At 42.4% G+C, this 17854-nt stretch overlaps 1 long non-coding RNA gene across 1 annotated transcript; it reads right to left on the reverse strand.

The window, feature by feature from the left end:
- Positions 1-11479: 11479 nt before the first annotated feature.
- LOC128803786 (uncharacterized) lies at positions 11480-17315 on the reverse strand. The gene is made up of 3 exons (XR_008435834.1): positions 16941-17315; positions 15231-15282; positions 11480-12387 (listed from the first exon to the last, which is right to left on the reverse strand). It is a non-coding gene; the product is annotated as an uncharacterized LOC128803786 (long non-coding RNA).
- Between the last annotated feature and the right edge of the window lie 539 nt (positions 17316-17854).

Consider the following 17854-nt stretch of genomic DNA (forward strand, 5'->3'; position numbering starts at 1 on the left):
GTAGAACAATCTGGACTGGTTTTCATTTAAATCCCTTTCTGATTAATTTGGTTCCATAAGAGACTCGCAATTAGAAAAAAATATTTTGTCAATGTTGAAAGACATGTGATGTAGAACTGATTGGATTAAATCTGAGTTCATGTGAATTTTGGCAAATTCAATTAGGAGAGGCCCTAGCAAGTTCTCTGTGGAAAACCTCCAATGGCTTTGCAGACTGTATTTGGATTTTCCAGTCCATAACGCTGCATGTGTTGACAGGGCACCATCCCGGCATAATGGGTGAGCATTACAAAAATGTTCCTTTGCTTTGTGGGAACCGTCAGGTCAGGAGTAGAGCAAAACTGCAAACCTGGGCTCATTTGAAGATTCCACAGACCAAGAAAAATACTAGGTGAGGGTGAGTTAAAGGGCAACGTGAGAAAAGACCTCAGTGAACAGTTTCGAACTCCTTGTGATGGTACAGAAGTCAAAGGCTAGGTGGGAGAGCTTTCTGAAGCAGGGCTGGCTTTTTGTACAATTTTTTTCTTATGACTGGGACAAAAAGATACTAATTTCTGGCTGCGACATCTAAATGCCACCACTATTGAAAGATTTTAATACTTGATATTAAAATGCTTTATGAAATGTGGTTATGTGTCTGAAAATGGTAGGTCTGATCTTGCTACTTTTTGACAGATGCCTGGTTGCTCCTGGCTTTAGTTCATAACCTTTTAGTGGGGAAAATATTCACAGAAGTATCTGTGTCAAACTGGATCTGCTTGGCAGGGGGAGGTGGATTGTCTGAGTTTTATCCAAACCAAACCTTGCTTCCCCCAACCTCTCCATTCCAAGTAGACAGAAAGAAATACCTCCCTGTTATAAGACTGAAATGGTTTGCTTTTATTTTCGGACTTTGTTAAAGATAAAATCCAGCTCCTGGCTCCCCCTAAGCTACACAGGAATGTGCATCAGTTTTAATACTGGTAACATATGTCATCAGTTTATATAGTTTATATTATTTTTAATAATCCTTTGTTGTCTCTGTGCTGGCAAAACACGATCACCAGGACTCCTTTGGCTTGATAATTGGTCCGTATGAACCAACAGATAAACAAGTACAGCCTTGTTTTTAAAAGGCAGTTATTTTTCTTCTTTTAGAAATCTGATGTTTTGTTATTGATGCAAAATGGATTTGCCTTTCTTAAGTCTCTCTCTCTTCAGCAGTCAGGCACTGGAGAGCAGTCCAAACAAAAAACCAAAACAAAACAGTAAAACCAGCATGTTAAAATGGACCCCTGCAACACAGTCAAAATAGAAAGCAGGGGGAAGGCTTGGTGAAAAAATCATGGAACTTGCTGGACATTTCCCATCTCTCCTCATGGTGGGGAACTGTCACATGGGCTTGATGGGGGTAAAGTCCCCTTTTGCTAAGAAGCCTCCAGCTGTGTTAGCTTTGCCCAAATGCTTCTACTGATTTCAGAAGCTTAACAAATACTCATTGCTTTTTGATTCAATTTACAGAACTCATTCTTCTTTTATTTTTCTTTTGTGAAATATAGCGGGGGGGGGGGGGGGGGGGGGGTAAGAAACACTTCATGTTTTTCCTGAAAACAAAGAAGGCAAACCATCCTCTCATGAACCTCCCCCAAAACTAGCAGCCAAAGATATTTCTGTTGTGACAAAGCAGTTATTTAGGCTGGAGAGGATGGAGCTGTGTGTCTGGCTCCTCCGTGTTGAACAAAAGGTTCAGCCACGCCCAGACCAATGGCTGAGGCTCCTGAGCAGGGTGGGTCTCTTTGAAACATTACCCTGCAGCTCCTGCAGTCCTGTCAGTTTACCGTGAGGACTGAAGATTACGCCCTGCCTTCACTCAGAATCTCCAAGTTAAAACTATTTCTGTTTTCACATTTATCAAAATGTTTGTATTTGATGATTCTGCCACCAGCAATAGTTGTTTACATTGACCCTTTTCACTGCAGCTCCATTCTTCTGTTCGTCTACCAGTATCAACTTGTGGCACTCAAGTTCATATGAAAATGTGGCAGGTCAGCTTGCTGATGTAACTCAAACTCCTGATTTTATTGACATTTCTCCCTTGCAGCACTTTTTTTTTCCTCCTGGAATAGTCAGTGGTAATTTTGCTTTTTCCTTTAATCAGTCCAAGATTTCCTCTGTCATTTTCAGATACCATCATGAATTTGCTCCCTCTTTTATCACCTCTGCCTGCTCTGAAACTTGCTTCCTATACTCCTTAAGTTGTTGGTTTCTGTTTCTTCCAATGCTTTTCCCCCTAAAAGCTGTGCTGTGGTTGAAAGTCCTTGTAGGGAAGCCCAGGGAAATTTTCTCTGGAGAACCTTAAAATAATACATGCAATCTTCTGCAATCTGGTATACCACAAGGCAGAAGAGGAAATTACACTCAGATCTTTTGTACCATTAGAATTGACATGCAGATTAATCCTACAGACTTAGGTGGAATCTGAGCTGACTCTTGCACCTCTCTAAGTTTTGAACATGTAATTATTTCTCAGTGGGGAAAACATGGATAGATTTTGTATGACACAAATATTCTTCCCCTTGTCTGGACATCATGAACAATGATACATCTTGATACTTCTTTGGAAGGGTGCAGGCAAATCCTATTATCAAATTAAATACTATGAGGAAAATCTTCTTGAAGCATTGCGGCAGTTGTTGGGAAGCCAAGATGGTTCATATTGCAAACTTAAAAAGAAAATGACCAATCTAGTTATTCCTGTTTTGCAAAAAAAATTTTTCTTTGGAAATGCTTTGGAGGCATGTGGGAGTAGATTTTTTTTTTTTTTTTTTTTTTTTTGTCTGGTATATGTGAATTGTGGATTATTAAGTTATTTTTTATTAAAGTACTTTTTCAAATCCTCTGTAGCCAAACCAATTTATACTGGTATGATCTGACTATGTTATTGCTAAAATAGTGCACAAAATGTTACACAATTATTACCTTTTTTCCTTTTTCTGTAGTGCCATTGTGGGATCTGGTACAATCAACAAATATAAAGCCACCTCTTGCCTCTTCTTACCATTCATCAGCATAGACTTCGAAGCTACTTGCCTAAAATGGCAGAAATGGTACGGGTTCCACCAAAGCATCAGTTTTGCATAAGTTGCCTGGGATTTATCAACATAAGTTTTATTGAGCTGGTGGGTTGTCAGACATCACTTCTAAAGAAGGACTGACTCGTTTAGGTGTAGGGACAACATCTACTTTTAAGCTCTAACTTAAGCCTGTAACTTTAATGGGATCATACGACAGCACTGGTGGGCAGATGGAGCCCCTGAAACACAGCTCCTTTATGCAGCACGTGGGATAATATCTAACTTAAGAGCCTCTCCTCCTGCTCTGTAAGTTATTAAGTCCTATCATCTAAATATCTTTTCATCTGGCTCTGTCTTCCTTCACTGTACAGAACGTGGTTTCTGGAAAATATGCCTTTCAAAGACATTAAGACAGATCTGTTCAACTTGCCCTGGTTTTGCTTGGATATGAAGTCCACAAACAAAATTTCTCCAGGAGGATATGATTTCAATCCTGTTTGTAACTGACAGAATAAACAAAATAACCACTCATTACAATGCACACACCAAACTTGTGCCACAGCTGACATGGCAACAGATTTCACCACATTCAGTGCTGAATTCTTTTTTACTGAGCTCGTTCACTTATGCACAAAATCCAGCTTCTAGTCACACACTTCCCAGCCTGTCTTGTGACTTGGTGCAATTCTGCTAATTTCAAACTCATTAAGAAAATATCCAAGCATCACATTACTCTGCACTTTGCATATGTACACAGAAGCAGCTAATAAAGTCCATGCTTCTGCCAGGCAGGAAGGGGAAATTTGCAGCCTTGTTGACACTTTTGAAATTAAAGGAAGAAAAATCTCAGCTAGGTGTGCAGGTCTGTCTGCTTACCACCACAAGATGGATTCTGCCTTGTGCTTTTGCAAACAAGCAAAGGAGCAGAACCAAGAGCGCTCTTAAAAGTGTCTTGGATTAACTAGTTTGGAGATGCACCAACCTTGTCATTTCCAGGGGACAGTTTGGAAATTTTCCATCTAAATCTGAAATTACCCAAATGGAAAGAAGACATTGCCAAACCTGTTAGCAAATTACTCATGCCCATCCTCTGTTTTCCTATAGCTCTCTTTCAGCCTGACTCATTCCTCCCTGGAATTACTGGACATCCCTCCCCTGGATTTGTTGGATGCTTATCTGGTCCTTTTTTTTTTTTATCTGAGAATTTAATTGACAATTTTTTTTTAGTTCATGTAAAAGTAAGCATTTATTGTACTGAGAATAAATTCTGAAAAGCAATACTGTTTTATATAAAAATCATTCTTCTGTGGACACTGTCCACACAATCTAATAAAACTCCGAGGAACACATAAAGCAAAGGTAGTGTCTTTCTCGTCAGGGTGAATTTCTCATGTAAGACCTTAGCTACAGTGAGATCATACTATGAAACGCCCATTGTATACATCTTGCACAGAAAACAAAAGGTAGAACTTCATTGAAATAATCATAAAACTGTTTTTCCTATACTAACTACAGCTGTGGGGCATGTTTCTATGGCAACAGTTTTCCTTATGTGCTTGTCTATAGCTAAAGGTCTCAAATGGACCTTCTGTCTACTCACTGCCCAAATAAACTGCAGATTCTGTACAATAATCTCTAACACAGATCAGCTGAATCTCCTGATGTGTGTCAGAAAACATTATCAGGAGGAAAACACCAGTTATTGCAGCTTCCCATAAATTTATAGATAATCAGGTCCTTAGTGGCAAGTTGGTGTCTTAAGTGTAGGGACTGTACTGAGGAGTTTTGATTAGAGGTCATTGTCCTATCCTAAGCTGTAACACACACCAATGAATTCTGAGGCTTTGCCTTTGCTGTACAAAGATTTATGTTGCTTTGATTTGAATAATTTATGCTGCATACTGCATTCTAGATGCCAGATGCTAAAAACAATTTGTTCTTTGTTGACATAAGTAAAACATTTGCAAAATTGCTGATTAAATGAGCCACACACCTTAATATTTTTCTTATCGTAAACCATAGCTGTAGCAAAAGACAGCATTAAGTAAAGCTGATATCCTTTCAGTGATATCTGACAGTACAATCTAGTTGGTAGATAAAACCACACAGAGAGTGAAACAGCTGTTATTTAAAAACACAAGTAAAATTACCCTGCTTTTTTGATATCCTCAAACTATAAACTACTAGTCCATACTGTGCAAGCTGTCTTTATATTTTTCACATTCTGAGACACTTAAATGCAAAGGTATGCAAATGCAGTAATTGTTTTTAATATGTCCATGTACAGATAGCAAGCTGTATATGAATAATGCAGAAGCAGTTAGAAGTATAGAGACTGATAAGTGCATGAGTATTTTTATTCAGTCCAGCAGAAGGCAATGGGTATTTTTACACCTATTATAAGAACTGAAAGGGTTTGTTTCCAAACTGTGGAATGTTATTGTCAGTAGAGCATGGACCACAGTAAATGCTCATCCTTACCAGAATAAAACTGTCTTATAGCTACTTCTAAAAAATTATGAAGATGAGAGGTAGTAACTCTTCAGTCCACAGTAGTGCATAGGAGGGTAAGACTCATCTTATTTTAGAATTAAGTATGACTCTCAGAGATCTGCTTGGGATTTTTCTGAACATGACAAAGAAAGCCCTTCAGAAAGTGAAAAGGAGCTATCCCTCTGAGGCATGCAGCATGGGCTGAGACAGGAGATACAAATGAAACAGAACAAATTTCCCCCTTGAGGCAGTAGCCTCTTTATGCAATATAGGAGAGGAACCCCACACCACCAGCTTTAACTGGCCCCCTAACTTTTAGAAAAGTAAACTTAAGTGATGTGAATGCAGTTTTACGTCTCATTGCCCAATACCTTCAACATTATGCTTTAAAATGTGATTAATTTACACATTTAATTTAAAATCAACTTCACTTTTTATCAGCGATGTTCTCAATTTACTCTTTATGTTTCACCCAGTTCAGGCAAAATAAACAGCCTAACATTTTATGTAATAATTTCCTCTTCCTGGTTCCATTATGTGGCATGGGGCTCCTTGGGTTTTCCCCACAGGAGACTTTGATAGTTTTAACTTTACATATAGTACATAGCTGAGAAGTGGACATGCTGTGTCAGTGTGCTTGGGTCAACCTGCCTGCTGGGCACGCTGAGTTCAGGTGACAGGTGGCAGACAGTAGTAACCAAGGACTGCGAGCTGAAATACAGCTCTGCCGTGTTCAGGGAACAAGTGGGGATTGAGGACAACGTCCTGGCTTAATATCGAGTGGGAGCTGTGTGTGCGGTCCACACGCCCAGGCCCTGCTGCTGCCACTGGGTGTTATCAATCAGCCACGTCTTGAGAGGAAAAGTCCATGCTATAAAAATGGCTACAGGTTTCCTGAAGTCACCATTATTATGACTTTATACCAGGGTGGCATGTTCCCAGAATAACCAGGGGTTAGTCTAACAATTTGGGGATCAGGTTGTGGCTTCCTGAAGGAGTCTGTATGTGGAGTAATTCCATTTATTTCTGTGGAATTTCATTACACCTTTTCCTGGGCACTCAAAAGAGGAGTTTTGCTTGTTTATTTGTCACACCTCTCTCACATAAATTTAAGTCTGTGGCTTTTGCTATTGTTCAAATAGCTAGGGCTTTTATTTCCCCCAAATGAGCAGTTGGAAAGGTGTGGAACCCTGGAAGCTTTGTAAAAACACATTCACACGGGGAAATGCTACAAAGTGAATAGGGGGCTGTGGATGACATTGGCTCAAATAACAGGAAATCTGTAGAAAAAGAGGGTACTGAAAAGGTGAGTTTTGTAAGAAGAGACCTAAATAAATAGACACACACACAAAACACCAAAGCCAAACTCTCTTGCCTTGTTTATGCTTTTGAATCATTATTAGACACTTTTCAACCACATAGTTTATATCAGCCGCCTAAGGATTCCTAAGACCAATGAAACATCTCAGAACCATATTACAGGTGGTCTTTGTTGAAAATTTAAATACCTTTTTAAAAACAAAAAGAGAATTACTTACTGGTGAATTACAAGAACAAAAAGATTACAGACAAATGTTAAAAATGTATGCACTTATTCCATTTCTAGGTCTCATTTGTTTCACTATCAGGTTCAGTAGTTTAAAAGTCTTATGACCAGACTGCTTCAAATAACTTGTGCAAAAGAGGACTTGTTGAGGACATATGGACTAAGACTAAAACATTCACTATATTGCATTTTTTTCAATTTCTTTCTTTTTCCTTTTTTTTAACATACCCATATATAACAAAGCATATTGAAGCTTCAGTTAATCCCCGTGTATCTGCTTAAGCTTACTCCCCGTCTCTCAACAGTCAAAACAAATCTCTATTGAGGTTAAAAAAAAAAGAATACCCAAGGAAAACTGCATTAAAAACAAGGCATTCTGGAGCTGAGCAGAGCAGTGGGAGCCAGAAACACCTCTGGTCCATAGCCTTTTTTGTCCCTGACAGAGGCCAATTGTGCAGAAGCTTCAAAATCTGAATGCCAGCATCTGCAGGTCCCTGAGCACTGAGTGCTCACCCCTGACCCTGGAGACTCTGGCTGCCTGAACCCATGCTGATGGTCTAAAGCCTCCTCAGATATTGAGCTAAGTCTCTTCTGGCTCCCATCCCCTTTAACACCAGTGTATCACTGGCTGTCTGTGTGTCTGCATTTTCTCTTCCAGTAGAGAGCTGCTCTGTTGAAATGGTTTGTTTCCATCATTTATAAATGCCTCTTTCCACTATCACTTCAGCACTCTCCATGTCAGTGTGTGTTTAAGCTATCAACACCTGCACCCCAACATAGCCACTGAATTATGTAGGAGTTGTAAGGGCTGCCTATTGTAATGTCATCTTCATTAATCAGCCTTTTAATTTTGCAGCATGTTGCTGCTAGGAGTGAAGAAATGCCTGATTTGGCTTTGGCTTTGGCTTTGACCACAGCTGTTGCTTCCATCCTTTAGTTGCTACTTTCTATGGGATGCAGGAACCTGAAAAAACTTCCCTTTAAAATCTCTGTGCCGAATTTGGGTCTGTTTGTTCCCTTTTCTGTTAATTAAGGTGGCACACTATTGCAGCCTTGCAGCAACAATGTAGCAGAGCTTAGGGTGAACTCTTATAGGAAGGAAAGTAATTTTATTTTACAGTAGAAGTAGTCTGTCTGCCCTGTGCTCTCACACCCACACACTCCCATGCCCTGAGCCTGTCTACACAGCCCAGCCATTGTTTCCAGATTACTGATTCTGCAACATACAAGACAAGAGGTACAACCTGGTGTACCTTCCTCTTTACATCTCTTTGTGTTTTAGAGTTGTGGTAATGTTCTGGTTTGTCATGTACCCACTTTTAAGGGATTTCGACAATTACTCTCTTTCCTCTCTTCTGCCTTTGTATCCCACCTCCCGCATAAATGAGATTTATTCTCTCATTTAACTCTTCTTCTGACTGCTTTGAGGCTCCAGTCCTAGTCTGTTCCCCTTTTTTTTGCTCTCCCTTGTTTTTTGAAACTGAGAAGTTGCGTGTAGATCTGGCACAATTTTAATGACCTGCTAGTATAGCTGCCAAAGCCACATGTCCCTTCCACGTTTTCTTTTATCCACATTAAATTATCTTCATTCAGGCTGATTTTAGTATTTCTATTATAGATTTCTACAAATTCAGGATAACAAAGACCTGTAGGAGACTGTGGTGGTCCCCAGGAATTATTTCTATAAGAGATCCATTCCTTATTTCAAGTTTTTAGCTCTCACATCTCTCTGTTGATTGTGCTGGGAGGAGTTATCTGACAATCAGTGAATCTGCTCCAGGCCTGTTCCTTTGCTCTTGCCTTGACTACTGAAGGCTTTTGAATGAGGGTTTGCAGCCCTATCAATAACAAGGCTGGCTTATTTTCACATGTTTAGAGACAGACTGGATGTCCTTGATGGTCTCTTCTTCCCTTTACAAAAAGGAAACTTAAATATAACAAGTATTTGTCATCAGTGGAAGAACTCTGAGTGTGTTTGGCCTAGACGACCTGCTCGTAATATCTTTTATTAACTCTTGTCCATAGAGTCACCACCTTGATACTATCAAAGAAAGCAATTATTAGTGCAATTGCCACTTTTGTGTGAATGCTGTATTGGCAAAGAATAAATGTAGTTAATTTATTGCTGTCTAAATCCTCATTTGTTAGCCGTTTCTATGTATGATATCTCTCCACAAGCTTTTAAGGAGTTCAAAGTAGCACTGTACCTTGCTTTGGAGTAAGAAAGCTTTGCTCCTCTCTGGCATCCTCTGTCTACTTCAAATAGTGGAAAATTAGTTCATTTTTATACTATGTACCATTATTGGTTGTTGTCAATTGCTTTTAGCACAAGATAGCACTGCTCGCTGGATTCATTGAAAGCCAGGGCAAGCACAGTTGTAGGGAGCACAGTGTCTGAATAACTAATTATATTTCTTCAGTTTTATGAGGGATAACAGATCCAGTCTTCAGTACTTCATGCGGAAACTCTGGGGAAGCACTTCATCTTTGTCTGCTTTCAGGAAAATGACAGAGGAAGCTGTACTAGCACAACAGGGAAGTGTATCCTGGTGATGGCCACATTGGCATGTTGCCCATCCCAGCAGGAGATGTTAGGATAAAACTAAAATAGTGTTGGGAACAAAATAGTGTTGGGAACCCAACACCCACTTCATCTGCATTCTGGGGACTTTATTTTGGTCTATGTGTAATCACACTGTTGTGCACCAAGTCAGCTCCTGGTGCAGATTCCCATAGTCATCAGATTTATGTGATTAGCACTGGTCTGCACAAAAGTCTGGCAGTCCCTGGATACAGCATCCTCTTCTTTGGGAGCAGTGAGGGGGAGGGGAGAGGGATGACTGGAGGTGGTGGAGCTGTTTGTATGGGCTATAGCAGATACCTAATTTAAGTACTGACATTAGTAGGCTGAGAGCTGTAGCCCTTCTGCATGAAGATATTGTCTGTTAGGGAGAGATTGAGAAAAGACCCTTAATTAGATGCTTTGAATCGACCCTTTGAGGGACCTTCTCCTACCCCTGGGCATGGCAGCGAGGCAGTGATGCCAGCCTCAAAAATGACACATTTAAGTGTGGTGGTACACGCAGCAGTGTGGATATTTGTCCAGACTCTGAGCTTGGACTCCTAAGTGCAAATAGGGAGATTGGTATGTGAACCCAGGAAATTAACTCCCAAGGTCAGGCCTTTGAAAACATCTAGTGAAGAAGGCAGGCAATTACTAAGTATTTCATGTGTGGTGATGCATCTAAATTCATTTCCCACTGACACCAGGAGTGTTTCACTCCAGGATGAAGTGTAGTCTGCTGCTCTAGCATGAGGGCACTGGTAACACTAGGCTTTCAAATTTTACATTTGGAATTTATGGCCCACATGTGCATGAGAAGCATGATTTTGAGCTGTGATTTCTAGGGTCATAGGAAAATTCAGGTAGAAAAGGACCTCAGTATGCCACCCAGTCCTGCTTTAAATGGGGTCAGCTCTGAAACTTTTCCACTTGCATTTACAACTGTGTATTTCATGTAATTCCTATGAGTGTTGATTTTTTCCCCTGTACTATATACTTTGATTAAGAAAAGGGCAGGTATAGTTTAAGGAGGTTATATCATATATTATTTGTAAAAGTGTAATCTTAATAAACCGAGAAAGCATTGTTATTGTCCTCTAAATAGTTTTCATTGGAAAACATATTTGAGGATTTTTGATAATAATTTTTAAAAGTCATTGCTTTTGTCATTCTTTATGATGAAAATGGCTCTCAGTAGCAGACCTGACTCTGATGTCTTCACCTTGGCAAGCAGGCAAATCACACAGTCACCAGTTTGTATCACACATCTACTTTGGAGCAAAAACCTGCTACTGTTGAGCCTTGTTACTGATCAATTGTCCACGAAAAACCCCTCAACAACAAAGCAATGTTAGGAAATACCTGTTCAATAACCCCTGCCAAAAACTTTCTTTAACTATAATAAAGGATTAGCAAATATACACAATTTTTCTCCCATTGGGCCTATTTTATATTATAATCACTTTAGAAGTAATAGGAATTGTTTTCAATTGTATTTGGCATTTCATCCAATCTAGCAATTATAAAAGAATGACGCATCTGAATATGAAGGATCTTGAAACATAGAAAAATGTTGCCTGGTAATGCACAAATAGACCACAAAGGGATTTTTCTTATCTGTCATTCACATTATAATTCTTTAAAGGAAAGCATCATTTTTATATCTCCTCCCTCAAGCAGCATGAAATCTGTGTCCACAGAGCCTGAATATTTGCCATGGGAAAACAAAACAACAAAGAAAAAAAACAAACAAACAAAAAAAAAACAAACAAAAAAAAAACCAAAAAAAAAACACAAAAAAACAAAAAACCTTTAAAATATTTTAGAAAGTAAGGGACAAAAAACACAACCATGTTTGCTGTTATTACTAGTAAGTTGTGTTTAAAATTAATTGCATCTGTGGACTTCTGGAAAAACAATCACATGAGCTATCAAAACTTAAATAGGGAAAATTATTAAGAACATTCCAATGAATTTTATTCACCTATTCATAAAAAGTAGGAACTAGTAGTCCCAAACATTTACACGTGCATTTGATGGTCCAAATTATGCATATAGTAGTCCTCACTTATTCCCTGCATACCCTGCTGTGCAGGCACAAGAAGGGAAAACAGGACTGTTTTAAGGTGCTCACTCCTGCATATCAGTGAGGTCTATGCTCACACTGCTATTTCTGCATGTGGGGAATGGAGGTAACCTCTGGAACAGCAATAAGCAGCTGGTGATGGTAACTTTTAAAACAGTTCCAGCTAGGTCTGCCAGATTTAATCTGATCATATCCTGTAATGGGAAAAAAAAAAAAAAAAAAAACAAACAAAAAAACAAAACAACTAATTACTTAAACCTACCCTCTCTAATTTGAGGTGATTCACCTTTTGGTGATTTATGAGATATGAGGGACATGACTTTCTGAAGAGCACAGTATTTAACTTATTAGTGTTGAAGACAACAAGAATTGACTACACACACCACAGTTTGAAATCTGAACACATTGTCTCAAATTAGAGAGGGAATGGAGACACATAAATGACTAAGCCATTTTTAAAGGGGCTTTGCTCTTCCCAGCCACTCCACTGAAGGATTTTTGCATCTTCATCATGCAAGCATGGAGTTTACATCCCACATGGGTCCACAATTTGTGATTCATTCCTTTAAAAATTGCAGGAACTCCTCTGCTTTTCAGAGAGGTCTTAAGAGCAGCTATTTTTGGGTCACTGGTGGTCTGGACTCATCTGGAAAGCAGAACAGATGTGATGGATCAGTCTATTGGACAGCTGCAATTACTAAGCATCATTTCCTTGTAATCTGGCAGGACCTTGTTCAGTGAAGAGCAGAGATCCCACAGAGATGCTCTAAAGATACTTTCCTGCATTTGGCTATTGAGAACAAGATATGATGAGCTCTGTGGCCAAAGGCATGGGAAAAAAAAAAAGCGAGAGAGAGAAACCTGTTAAACTTATTATCTGTGTTGTGGAAAATGCCTAAGGATTCCAAGGAATATGCAACTGCTGAGCAGTAGACACAACAAAAATAGAAGCAATGCCCTCAACCTTTTAGATTGTGTAGATAATGCAGACAAATTAAGATCAGACAAAATATTCTATTTAATTCCCACACTACTGGTGGGAAACTGAGGCAGACAAAGATGAAGGAGTGACTTAACTGCATACAAAAAATCCCTGGCACAGTCACAGATCACAAACCCCAGATATTCCAGAACATCAGCAGCAGCATCACCAAACCCTCTTTGTTCCCAGATTTGCCTCCTAGTTTACATTGGTAGTTTTTATCTGCACCAAGACTTTCCTGTTACTGCTTCCTTATTTCTTTTTTTTTTTTTTCTGTACATAAGCTTATAAATATTAACTATATATTGCACTTCATGCCACACCTTAGATCAAAGTGTGCCTTCTATCAAAGGCAAGTGGTTAAACTTCAGGCGGGTTGAGCTAACCCTCCTCCTTCCCTGGCATGACCCTCGTGAACGCTTGGTCGAGTCACGGGAAGGACAGTGATGGCTCGCAGAAAGGCCATGGTGACCTCTGCTAATATTAACAAGTTTCACTCCCTGTGAACACAGCAAGGATTCATTAGCACAGGGAGGATCCAAAAATACATAGGATGATGAAAATTAGGCATATTAAAGATGCACTCAATTTTGCCTCCTCTAAAACTGATTCCCAGAGGAGTGCAGTCAGTTTAACTAGTTTAAAAAGCTGCAGTGTCTAGAGGCAATGTATTTAACTGTTCTCTTCCTCCTTGCACTTTTAGGACCCAACTCCTTGTCTTTTCCTAGCTGCCAGAAGGGCTTATACAGGATTTTTCCCCCTCCTACAGCCCAACAAGGGCTTGTTGTATGTTTTCCTGAAATCTTTGGCCCCCATACCTGGGCTGGACTCCACCAGCAGCCAGCCAGCTCTCACCAATCCAGCATGGTGCAGCTGCATCAAGCTGCTTTCTGGGTTACCCAAGCCTGGAAAGGCACTCAGGGTCTCCAAAACCTTTCATATCCCTCCAGATGCTCCTTAATGCGTAAAGCAGGAGTGTTCCACCACACTAATCAATCGAAGCTTTCCTCCAGCATGGTCTGTACGAGGGTTTCCTTGGAACCTCCCTGCAGCAGGCAAGCGAACCACCAAGAGCTGATAATCTTCTAATTAGTAACACGGAGTTAGTGAATAACTCATGCTTTACAAATAAGTCAGCACATGGAGGTCTCAAGACCCGAGTGTATCCAAAGGAAGCCCGAGAGAAACTAATTGACATCTGTGGGGGCTACAAGGTCTGTTGGCTAGCCTTGCAGCTCTCCACAGCTGCTCATGCATACCCAGAGGAACTAAGGGGAGGCTGCAGGCAGCCAATTTTTAAACAAAACCAGAAACCTCCACAGCCTTGTCAATGGCTGAATATTTGTGTGTGTGGACATGTAGCAAGGGGTGTAAACGGGAGCACACGCTGCTATTTCAGTGTGCAGTAGCCTAAGTCCTACTTATAGCAATGCTGAGGACAGAATTCCCCTCTTCAAGGGAAAAAAAAAGAAAAAAGAATAAATACTCTTGTCTCTTACAGTGACTCTCACCCCCTGCCCCCAACAGAGCAGCATTGCTATGCCATTAAACCTTTTGCTCCCCACAGTTTTTTCTCACTCAGCATTAAATGAGGACCCAGAGCAGCAGAGGGATCTGCAGATGTCAGCCCTGGGCCTCCATTTCCTTGGGGCTGATATTAGGAGACCCAACTAATTCTGAAAACCACATTTTTACTGTTGAGCCGCTGAGCCCTTGTGGGTGAACCCTGGGCAACCACTGGCAGGGCACTTCCTGCTTCAGGGGTGAAAAGAAAGTTCAACTGAGAAAAAAAGACTATCATCTGGGAAAATAAGACCCAAGTGCCCCCCCCCCCCCCCCCCCAATTTTGAACAGTGGAAGGAAAATATTTCACTTTTGCTCTACTGGTGCCAGCAGGCCCAGAAGCATCACTCTTCCATTGGTGCTGGAGGTAGACCCCACCACTTCCCAGTTAGCTCAGGACCATCATCTCTGGGGGTTCCTTGGAAGTGAGCACCATTCCAGGGCCCTTTCCATCACCCAAGTTCTTGTGGTGATGGCTCCTCTAGGCCAGGCCAAGTGCCTGCCTGCACCTTTGCTCTCCTTACAGCACAAGCAGCAGTGGAGCACTTAAATCTTTCTTTTCAAAACTTGTAGATTTCTCATGGCAAGCATGGGTAAGCTTTGAAGTGGCCATAAACCACATGGCAGAGTTTCAGCTTTCCCTGTGTTTCTAAGTCTAGTCAAATCTAGTCTTCAAGCATTTCTAAATCCAATTCATCCACAGAAAGCCTTGCACACTTGTGGGTAATTAGCTTGGAAGATCTTGCCATAGCCTGGCTGTGTATAATACACTCTGGTTAGTGGGAGAATCTAGTTCACTCAGAATGAGGTCATGTTAAGAAACAAGTTTGCAATCCTCAAATTGCTTTTGTCATTGGAAAAAAAAAAAAATAAACCTTACTCATTCAAAGCCTGTTTAAAGCAATACCACGCAAACCCCCATCAGCATAAATGTCATGACCCACCATGCATGGTAGGTGATCCCAAGGGCTGATCTCTCCCATTCACAGGCAGTTCCTGGAGTTAAAGAGAAACCAAAGGTGAAGCACAGGCACAGCATAAGGGTAAACCACAAGGATGGGATATTTTGGGAGCAATGAAACAGTAGGGAAATTAGGAGTGGGACGCATGTATTGGAGAGAGGTTTCAATATGCAGTTCAAGGGATGAGCATATTAAGTGAGGTTTGTAATATCACTTATCACACTGCTTTTCCTCTGCCAAAGTATGACTTTTTGGCTACTTTCCACTCTTCTTTCCTTGTGCTAAACATGGGATTGTGTTGTGGTGAATGACCTGAACTCAGGCAAAGCTGAAGGTATCTCATCTGTGTAAACATTCCTCCCACTGGCAGGTTTACTGACATTATTTTGCTCTGCAGAAAGCTGAGGATATTTGTGGGGAAATGGCAGTCTTGCTGTGGAGCTGGTGACTCCAGGGAGCTGCACCCTTCCTTGAGGTCTCTGAGATGGCTCCCCCACCAAGAGGGCCAGAGAGCACAGTAGGAGATTGGGAGCCTTTTCCTTCATGCTCATAAGACAGAAAGCCAGTAACCCATTCCTCCCCAAAGTGGGGAAGGAAAAGTGGGCAGGGGAAGGAGGAGACGTAAGGTAGTTTTCATCACCAACCCCTTAGTACCTCATTCGGAAAGGACCTCAAAAGCACATCGGATTGCTGTCATATGAATTGTTTGCACCACTTGCTCCTACCTAGAGCTACTGTTCCCCGGCTTCCCACCTCCCTAAGTCTCACCTACAATAATCCCTATCATAAGCACCTCTGCAGAGCCCCCTCTGTACATTGCCGGGAGAAGCCCTGCCTGCTGCTGGCCATAGAATGTCTCCATTGTGGCCTCATGCAGGCACTGTATATAATCTTTCTCTGCCAATATATGTCTTCGTGAGCTGCCCCCCTGTCCCCCTCCTCAAAATAAAACGACTATTCTTTTCTGTTTTAAGTAGATTTCGTGCAATAAAAAACATTTTATTGCTTCCAGTAATTGGTATTTAATTTGCAGGCCTTTACAACTTGCAAAGAACAGACTGCTTTAGCTGTAGAGCTGGTATGTGTGTGCACTTTGTGGATTTTATTCCACTGGCACTTGCTTAGTTGACTGGTGTAAAATGATACAGTTATGGTTTTGCAATCAGAAAAGCTGCAGATAAAGACCTGGAGAGACGTTATAAGGTTCTGGGTCCAATTTGAAGCAGCAGGCAGGACAATATAATTTTAGGGGGCGCTGCCAGCCTCAGACATCAAAACTTGACTCCTGTTAAGTGTTTTCCATTTTGCTGTCAAAATATCAAAGGCTGCTATTTAAACCCAGAGTCTCTTAAAGTTGATTTTCTTTCTCTCTCCTTCTCCCTCACTTCTTTTATTCCCTTTAACTACCCCGATAAAACGTGAGGTGAGGTAACCTGTGAAATGTTAGCCCCCTCACTCCCCACCTCGCCTTGTAGGGGCACTGAAGCTCGACACAACCCTTAATTCCTTTTTTTGGGGTAAAACCTCGCTCTGGCCGGCCCCATCTCTTCCAACGGCGGCCGGGCAGGGGGGTTCTCTATCCGTGGAGGGCCGCAGCTGCGGGGGGCAGCAGCCGGGGCCGGAACCAGCTCAGCGGGGACCGCGGGACCCAGCTCGACCCTTCCTCGAGGGAGGTGCCACGGCAACACCCACCGATTCCCTCCCGGCGCCGAGGGAGAGCTCAGGGGAAGGGACGCCCCGGCCAGCCGCAGGCTGTAAAACTGGGGACAGGGCACGAGGGCAGCGCCCGCCCTGCGCCTCTCCTGGGCACAGCTACAAAGCTTCTGCTTGCTGCTCCGCTTCCCCGACGGGCCGAGCCGGGCCGGGCTCGGGTGCAGCCCCGGGCAGGGCAGAATCCCGCCTGGCCTGACACACGGGTAGCGGGGATCGGCGGAGCCTCGGCCGGAGCGGCGGGCGAGGGAGTGGGAGGGACGTCCCGCTGCTGTCGCCGAGCCCCGCCGGGCCGCGGAGTGGGGCCGCAGCACTGGCGGGTGTCTGTCCGTGTGCGCGCACACGCCGGTGCGGACGGGCCCGCTGGTGCGCGGTGCGTGCGCCCGGAGCCCGCGCGTGTGCGCGCTGCCCGCCCCGCGGGGCTCGCTCGGGCACCCGCCGGGCCGGCCGAGCACGCGTGGTGCTCAGGAACACGCGTGGCCTCCCTGACGTGCCTTGACTCTGCGGTCCCGGCGGAGATCAGGCCGCTTGGCCGGGGGCCCGCGCCTCGCCCCGGCGCAGCCCCGCGACCCCGCGGAGGCTCCGGCGCCCACCGAGAGAGAGCGCAGGGCCTCCCGCCCTGCCCACGGCGGGGTGGGGGGGGGCAGCGAAATCGGCAGGCGGGCGCTCTCGGATGTACCTTATTTCTGTTTTAAAACATAGCTAAATTCACGGGATTCAGCTCGCAATAAAGTGGCAAATAAATTATTCCTTCCCTCGAGTATTAAACTGTTATCTAATTGAAGTTTACTCCGATGTTTCAACAATTTAGTTCTGTAAGGGAGGGGTGGGAGTAAAATAGTCGTGCCCTTAACAGCATAAGTAAATAAGTAAATAAATAAATAAATAAATAAAGT

This window comes from Vidua macroura, chromosome 2 (assembly GCF_024509145.1).
Source record: "Vidua macroura isolate BioBank_ID:100142 chromosome 2, ASM2450914v1, whole genome shotgun sequence".
Lineage (NCBI taxonomy): Eukaryota > Metazoa > Chordata > Aves > Passeriformes > Viduidae > Vidua > Vidua macroura.